Source organism: Triticum dicoccoides, chromosome 2B, assembly GCF_002162155.2.
Source record: "Triticum dicoccoides isolate Atlit2015 ecotype Zavitan chromosome 2B, WEW_v2.0, whole genome shotgun sequence".
NCBI classification, from domain to species: Eukaryota; Viridiplantae; Streptophyta; class Magnoliopsida; order Poales; family Poaceae; genus Triticum; species Triticum dicoccoides.
In genome coordinates, this window is record NC_041383.1 from 378795176 (window position 1) to 378804466 (window position 9291).

Below are 9291 nucleotides of genomic sequence, written 5' to 3' on the forward strand. Positions count from 1 at the left end.
ATTTTGCTTTGTTGAATTTGCGGTTGCATCGTCGTGTCAGTTGCTGGTCTTAGCACCTAGTCTTTTAGAGTTTCAAGTTCTGGTCATAGTACTCATGCCGCCGCTGCACCATCATCATTGCCCCTGCCATCTACCACCACCGCTTATCCGCCAACGCTCCGAATCCATATACCACCACCAATCCGTGTCCATATACCACCACCTCTCTGAGTCCATATACCACCAGCGCTCCGAGTCCTTATCTCACCACTGCTCCAAGTCCATATATCACCACCGATCCGTATCCATATACCACCATCATTCCGAGTCCATCTCATATTAGGTTTGCTTTCACGATCCATCTGTTTCCAGATTCGTGTTTTCTTGTTCTGAGTAGGTTTCGGATTCCATCAATCTTTTGCCATCCGTAGAAGAGGTTGGTTTCCAAAAAAAAGAGAGTCCGGAAACCACCCTCCGCTTAGGCCCAAAATTTTTCAAAAAAGCACTTGTCAATTTTTTTTGTCTATCGTATTTTTAGGTGTTTCTGAGCGTTTTGAGACAGGTGCCATTATAGAAAGTTTTTTTTGAGCCGTTTCCAGATTTTGGTCCAGGCGGTCGAAATTTTTTTTAATTTGGTCGCAAAATTTTTGTGTCTATCCTGTTATCTTGACTTGGGAAGAGTTTTGAGACACTCGCCATTGTAGTGATTTTTGGCAAAAAAAAGAGGAGCGCAAAAAAAAAAGAGCACAAAAAAAGAGAGCAAAAAATATATCAGAGTGTGCTTTTCCCTTGTTTCGGTGTAGCACCATGATTTTGTTAGTGTTCTAGGCTCGTGTCTCTAGCATGGTCTAGCCTAGGACCAGCACAGTACCGTCGTTGAGCGTTTATTCAACTTTGCATCCCTGAATTGATTATTGCTGACCCTTTTTGCTACCTTATTATAAGCCTTCCCAGCTCCACATACATCTACATCGTGCGTTTGACTCTCCCTGGTAATCGCTCTATCCAAGCTTTGAGAGTTTTGACTACAACGGTTGCCAATCACCACCTGCTGCTGGGTAAGAACTGGTAAGAATTTGATATTTGCTTGACAGATTTGTGACACCCCACCACCACCGCTTTCTAGTAGTCTGTAGGATCATATGCTTGTCTGTTTCTATTGCGGCTAACTATGGCAGGACCACAAGCCGACGATTGACTGGGAGAACATGATGAATGGGGAGCTTCATGACAAGTTTCATCAAATGTTGGGTCAATATGTGGAAGACATGATGGCCAGCTTTGGAAAGGCAATGGAGAAGATGGAGGACATTGAGAAGGCAATTGCCACCAAGTTGGACGCCAAGTTTGATGAACTACTCAAATGTCCCCCACAACCACCTCCACGCCGCGATACAGTAGGGCGAGCACAACGTGTTCCTCTTGAGCCAGGACAAAATTCTGGTGCCGCTGCTACTGCAGAGGTAGATGACTATTACGAGGATGAGGTTGATCAAAATCATAACTACGTGCAGCCACCAACACCACCACCAGCAGGTCGACCTCAGGTATACATTCGCAACGGTTGGCCTACACCACCACCTCAGGTACGAGATCATGACCATATTCCTAAAATGAAATTGAATATTCCACCATTTGAGGGGAGATATGTTCCTGATATATATCTTAATTGGAAGTTAGAAACTGAACAACGTTTTACATGTTTACAATATCCTGAGGAGAGACAGGTTGCTGCTGCTATTTGTGCTTTCACTTGTTTTGCATGTGTATGGTGGTTTGAACATTGTAGATTATATCCTATTCCAGCTACTTGGGCTTCTTTGGAAACTGCTATGCATACTCGTTGGGTTCCACCATATTATCAACGTGAATTACTTCAAAAACTGCAGCGTTTGAGACAAGGAAAAAAATTCTATAGAAGAATATTACCAGGAATTACAAACTGGCATGATTAGATGTGGTATTGTTGAGGAGAATGAAGCTATACTTGTACATTTTATGGGTGGATTAAATAGAGAGATTCAGACCATTCTAGAGTATAAGGAGTATAATAATATCACTCATTTATTCCATCTTGCTTGTAAAGCTGAACATGAAGTGCAGGATCGACAAGCATTGGCGCAAACTAACTTTTCTGCAGGTCGGCCTTCATCATGGACACCGCGTGCATCTTCTACTTCCACTGCACCAGCACCTCCATTAGGTGCCACCTCCAGCCGTGATACAAGAAAGCAGGCACAACCACCACTATCTGCCAAGAGCGCCCCTGCCGGGCCTGCACAGAGCTCTTCTTCTTCCATGGCATCAACAGGGCACACAAGTGATATTATTTGTCGTCCTTGTAAGGGAAGAGGTCATTATGCGAGAGAATGCAAATCTGAGCGTGTGATGATTGCTACTAAGTATGGTGGGTATGAGTCCGCTAGTGACTATGTTGAGGAGACTTTGGCTCTTATTACACGTGAAGAACATGGTGGAGATGATTCTGAACATGCGACGCAATACATGGCTGCTGAAGATGCTGACAGGTATGAATGTTTAGTTGCTCAACGAGTTTTGAGTGTGCAGGTCACACAAGATGAGCAAAATCAGAGGCATAATTTTTTCCATACAAATAGAGTTGTGAAGGAACGTTCTGTTCGCGTCATCATTGATGGAGGGAGCTGCAACATCTTGGCTAGCATGGAGATGGTGGATAAGTTATCTCTCACCACAAGGCCACATCCACATCCTTACTATATCCAATGGTTCAGTAACAGCGACAAGGTTAAGGTAACACGTGTTGTTCATGTGCATTTTAGTATCTCTACATATGCTGATTGTGTTGATTGTGATGTGGTACCCATGCAAGCATGTTCCTTATTACTTGGTAGACCATGGCAATTTGATAAAAAATCTGTACACCATGGTAGAAACAATCAGTATACTCTTGTTCATAAGGATAAACATATTACTTTGCTTCCTATGTCTCCTGATTCCATTTTGAAAGATGATATTAATAGAGCTAATAAAGCAAAACAGGAGAAAAATAAGAGTGAAAATTAGATTGTGGCAAAAGATTTTGAGCAACAAATGAAGCCTAGCAATAAACCATCTAGTGTTGCTTCTAAAATTAAATTGAAAAGTGCATGTTTATTTTCCACCAAACCTGATATTGATGAGCTAGATTTCAACAAATGTGTTTGCTATGCTTTTGTGTGCAAAGAGGCATTATTTTCATTTGAGGACACACCTTCCTCTTTGCCTCCTACTGTCACTAACATTTTTCAGGAGTTCACTGACATCTTTCCACAAGACGTGCCACCAGGATTACAAGCCTATTCGAGGGATTGAGCATCAGATTGACTTAATTCCCGGTGCTTTATTTCCAAACCGTGTGCCATGCCGTACCAATCCAGAGGAGACAATGGAGATTATGCATCAAGTACAGGAGCTTCTCGACAAAGGTTATATACGCGAATCGCTTAGTCCTTGTGTTGTTCCTATTAATCTAGTGCCGAAAAAGGATGGTACACCGCGTATGTGTGTTGATTGTAGAGGCATTAATAATATTACTATTTGTTATCGTCATCCTATTCCTAGGCTAGATGATATGCTTGCTGAATTGAGTGGCTCTACAATATTCTCCAAAGTTGATTTGCGTAGTGGATACCATCAAATTCGTACGAAATTGGGGGATGAATGGAAAACAACATTTAAAACTAAGTTTGGATTATATGAGTGGTTAGTCATGCCTTTTGGGTTAACTAATGCACCTAGTACTTTCATAAGATTAATGAACGAAGTTTTACGTGCTTTCATTGGACATTTGTGGTAGTCTATTTTGATGATATACTGATTTATAGCAGAGATTTGGAGGAACATTTGGAACATTTACATGTTGTTTTTATTGCTTTACATGATGCACATTTGTTTGGTAACCTTGGGAAGTGCACCTTTTGCAACGGCTGAGTATCTTTTCTTGGCTATGTTGTTACTCCACAAGTAATTGACGTTGATAAATCCAAGATTGAAGCTATTGAGAGTTGGCCGCAGCCCAAAACGGTCACACAAGAGAGGAGTTTTCTTGGCCTCGCTGGATCCTATAGGCATTTTGTGAGAGATTTCAGCACATTGCTGCACCTCTTAGTGAGCTTACAAAGAAGGATGTGCCTTTTGTTTGGGGTACCCTACAGGAAGAAGCCTTCACGGTATTAAAAGATAAGTTGACACATGCTCCTTTACTCCAACTTCCTGATTTTAATAAGACTTTTGAGCTTGAATGTGATGCTAGTGGAATTGAATTAGGAGGTGTGTTATTACAAGATGGCAAACCTGTTGCATATTTTTCTGAAAAATTGAGTGGGCCTAGTATGATTTATTCAACTTATGATAAAGAATTATATGCTCTTGTTCGGACTTTAGAAACATGGCAACATTATTTATGGCCCAAAGAATTTGTTATACATTCTGATCATGAATCTTTGAAACATATTAAAAGTCAAGCTAAACTGAATCGTAGACATGCTAAATGGGTTGAATTCATTGAGACTTTCCCTTATGTCATTAAACACAAGAAGGGTAAAGAAAATGTAATTGCTTATGCATTGTCTCGTCGCTATACTATGCTTTCACAACTTGACTTCAAAATATTTGGTTTGGAGACCAATAAAGATCAATATGTGCATGATGCTGATTTTAAAGATGTAATGCAGAATTGTAAGGAAGCAAGAATGTGGAACAAGTTCGTCGTTAATGATGGATTTGTGTTCCGTGCTAACAAGCTATGCATTCCAGCTAGCTCCGTTCGTCTTTTGTTGTTGCAGGAGGCGCATGGAGGAGGATTAATGGGACACTTCAGCGTGAAGAAGACGGAGGATGTACTTGCTATACATTTCTTTTGGCCAAAGATGAGACGGGATGTTGAGCGTTTTATTGCTCGCTACACTACATGTCAAAAAGCTAAGTCACGACTCAATCCTCATGGTTTATATATGCCTTTGCCTGTACCTAGTGTTCCTTGGTAGGATATATCTATGGACTTTGTTTTAGATTTACCTCGAACAAAGAAGGGGAGGGATAGCATATTTGTTGTCGTGGATAGATTCTCGAAAATGGCACACTTTATACCATGTCATAAAAGCGATGATGCTGTTAATGCTGCTAATTTGTTCTTTCGTGAAATTATTCGCTTGCATGGTGTGCCAAATACTATTGTTTTAGATCGTGATACTAAATTTCTTAGCCACTTGTGGAGATGTTTATGGCCTAAGTTGGAGACTAAACTGCTTTTTAGTACTACTTGTCATCCCCAAACCGATGGACAAACTGAAGTAGTCAATAGAACATTGTCTACTATGCTTAGGGCTGTTTTGAATAATAATAAGAAAATGTGGGAGGAATGCTTGCCTCATATTGAATTTTCTTATAATAGTTCATTGCATTCTAGTACTAAGATGTGCCCTTTTGAAATTGTGTATGGTTTCCTACCTCGTGCACCTATTGATTTGTTGCCTCTTCCATGTTTGGAGAAGGTTAATTTTGATGCTAAACAACATGCTGAATTGGTCTTTAAAATGCATGAGTTAACTAAGGAAAACATTGATCGTATGAATGCTAAATATAAACTTGCTGGAGAGAAGGGTAGAAAGCATGTTGTGTTTGCACCTGGAGATCTTATTTGGTTACATTTGCATAAGGATAGATTCCCTAATTTGTGCAAATCAATGTTAATGCCACGTGCTGATGGTCCTTTTAAGGTATTGGAGAAAATAAATGATAATGCATATAAACTTGAGCTACCTGCATATTTTGGGGTTAGTCCCAGTTTTAACATTGCAGATTTGAAGCCTTATTTTGGTGAGGTAGACGAGCTTCCGTCAAGGACGACTTCATTTCAAGAAGGGGAGGATGATGAGGACATCAATACCGTTGTTACACCCATAGTCCCTACTACTATACATACTGGACCAATTACTACAGCTCGCGCACGCCAATTGAATTACCAGGTACTTCCGTTTCTTGGTAATTATTCTAATGTTCATGAGAATATGATGCTGCCTAAATTGGATACATTTGTTTTGCTTACAAATGAAGGGCCTAGCTTCAGAAGGATGAACATTGAAGCAAGAACAAGCATGGAGATGATGGCATGCACAAGGGAAATAAGAACGGAGTTACAAGTGATGATTTCAGGACTTTGAAGCCACCATAATGAGTGCATGAAGCCTTGGATGAAATATACAAGATGCCACTTCATAAATTTCGTCCAGAGGCTATTCTAGGTGCCGCGACACCTTATTATTGGGCCAGGCCCATGTAATTTTGAAATACATAAGTATAGGTTATTTTTAGAGTTCGTATGTGTGGGGAACAAGAGATTGGGTTGGTTTCGGACCCCTCCCCCAAGGGCCATGAAATTCCCCCCTCTTCCTCCATATATACAGCCCTTAGGGCACCGTTTAGACTTTGGGTTTTGTTTAGATTAAAAGTTTGCCATAGCTGCAACTTCACGTACTTCATTTGTGTTCAACAACCATACCAAGACGTCACAGAACCCCATCTTGATCAATAAAGATTTCATCTTATATTTGCAATATCCATATTACAATCTCAGTTTCTTTCTTGTTCTTCATTTGCTCGCAGGAAATAGACCCTTGTGGTCAGGTTGATCGTGCTCTGGCGTGGTCAATAACCTCTCGGAGTTGGTTTAGGGATTGCTAAGGCGCGACGACCTTGCACGTACGTAGTCGGATCGTCAAAGTCTTCTCCTCCGAAATGATAATCACCATCTCATCGAAAGATGGGAGACCTTCACCTTTATCAGTTTTGGCGGGGTGGACCACCATCAGCCGCCCCAGTAGGCCTGCCGGGGGAATATTGGCTTTGTCCTAGGGCCAGCCTCGACCTAACCGAGCTCACCTGCTTGGAAAGGGAGGTTTTCCCTTAGTGATATCCAATTGCTTTGGCTTGTCTTGGTCTTCTTGATCCGCCCTTTGATCTCTCAAAGAGCTATCTCTCTGGCTTGGCCCTAACTTGAATGCTTGGTGCTGTTTGCTCCCTTGCTGCCAGGTCAGAGGCTCGCTGTCCGTGCACAAGTCAGGGGAAACATACACCCCGGTTTGTGTACCCCGACAGAAGCCCCCGAGCCTGAGCCGTACGTGTGCCTTGCACGTTGGGTGAGGGCCCAAATGGTGCACGAATACGTGTTGAGGAAATTTTGCGCCTGCAGTGGTTTGTTATGATGACTAGTCAACTTAACGTCCACTCTGCGTAATTACCGCAGGTCGTGGGGTCGTGGTGACTGTAGTAGTTAATGTAAAACAATAACTTCCTGAGAGAAAGTAGCGAAGAGTCGCCCCTTCCCCCCATGTTTGTTCGTCATAAAAGAGAAAAACGTGAAGGGGCACTGCTCATTCGCATCCGTTTCACCCACCATCATCTTCCTCCTCAAGCCAAACGAACACTCTCGAGGCCCACAATCACCTCTGATATCTCGTCTAGCCTTCCACCCTCCACACAACCCAGAAGGTTTGGGAAGAAAACTGCCGGAAGGGGGAAGCGTCCGACCGTCACGAAGGAAAATGCGGCGGAGGGGAAAAAGAAGAAGGCAACAGAGCTAGATAGGAAGTGGTGGGAAGATGTAGTGTTCTTCCCGTCGAGCTTGGACAACAATACCTTGGTCGCGAGGTATGGATATATGTGGGGGAGAAGGATCCACCCAATTAGTATCGCTTTTTTTGTGCCTATTTCCTCTGCGGCCTCAGCCCTCCTTTCTCAAATTTCTTCAAGGCGATGAAGGTAATATATGGATTCCACCTCCTGGATTTAACGCCGAATGCAATGCGCGTGCATGGAGATTTTCGCCCATCTACGCGAGAACTTCGTCGGAGTTGCCCCCAACGTGGATCTGTTCAGGCACTTCTTCGTCCCACGGGTTGAGGACAAGAATATCTGCTCAGGAAACATAAGCTGGATCCCCCGGGTGGCAAGGAATGTTTGGGATTACATTCTTGGTCAACAGCGCGGCAGATGGGAAGAATGGAGAGCAGATTGGTGCTGGATTCAGGATCAAACGCTTCAGACTACTGCCGGGCGCGGACGGAGCGCGTCGTACGCAGCAAGCATTGGGGGAAGCTAGGCCTTACTGACGATAGGCTTCGCCCGGCCTTGAATAGGATTGCCCGCCTCAAGGCTGCTGGGCTAATGATCGAACTGGTGGGGGCTGACTTCCTCCGATGCTGCATTGCACCGCTGCAGCAAAGGGACAAGTTTGCCTGGCGGTATGGAGATGCAGGGGACATGATGCACCTGTACCCATGCCTTACCAACAATTTGACGGTTTATGGCCACACCTGGTTGTGCGAACAATTGTTCGGTAGCCTTGGGCCGTTCAAATTGCCGACAAAGGTCATTCCGCTGAACGTCAACTCTTCCCTGGACCAGATTTTGAAGTGGATGCCGGATTGTAATGCGCATGGAGTTGCAGCTGATTGGCAATTTCCGGAACTTGATGCAGAGCTTGAGTGGGCTTCCAACCTGGAGGAAAGGGCTACCAGGGTGGAAAACAATATGTTCAAGCGCACCTCTAAGGTAGAAGCTGAGTATATCAAGAGGCAGATCGAGGAGGACAAGGCGCTCTGGGCTGCCGGGAAGGTAAGGCCCAGAAGAGGGGAGGAAGAAGGGGAGGAGGAGGCCGAAGATGAAGGCTCTTCCCATGGCAAGAGAGAGGGGCATGCCGCGGAGGAGGCTGCCGAGGACAAGCTTGCCGAGGTCGAAGACCTTTATATCGTGGAAGCAGAGGCCCAAGAGAGGGACGAGGTTGAGGAAGTGAAGCAGCCAGAGGAGGAGTGCCTCACAGCGGGCCTTCAAGCCCGGAGCCAGTCTTGGAACACGCACTCGTAGGCGGCCCTACCAAGGAACGTCGGCCCCTGTTCTAGCGCCCGCCGCCAAGAGGGAGAAGAAGACCATCTCTAAGGTCGAGGGGCCGGACATGGTGCACCGCCATTCATCTCGCCTTTCTGAGCCAAGACCCCTCCCACCAAGTGGCGAGCAATCATCGGGGTCGACCCCAGACCTGAGTCAGGCTTGAGCTCCTCGCGTAGCTCGTCCTCGCTGGAGCCCTTGCTACCTCAAAGGGCACAAATCTGCCAGGAAGCACTGCTTCTCTGACCCTGAAGAGAGGCAGGGCGACCCCATCACCTATGGAGTTTGCGCTGGGCTCCATGCTCATTGACTCAGAGTATAAGAAACATTATCTCTTCTTATCGAAGCATCATGTACTTGCGGGTTTTCTGACCCAATCTTGTTTGTCATCCTTGAGAGGGATGAGGA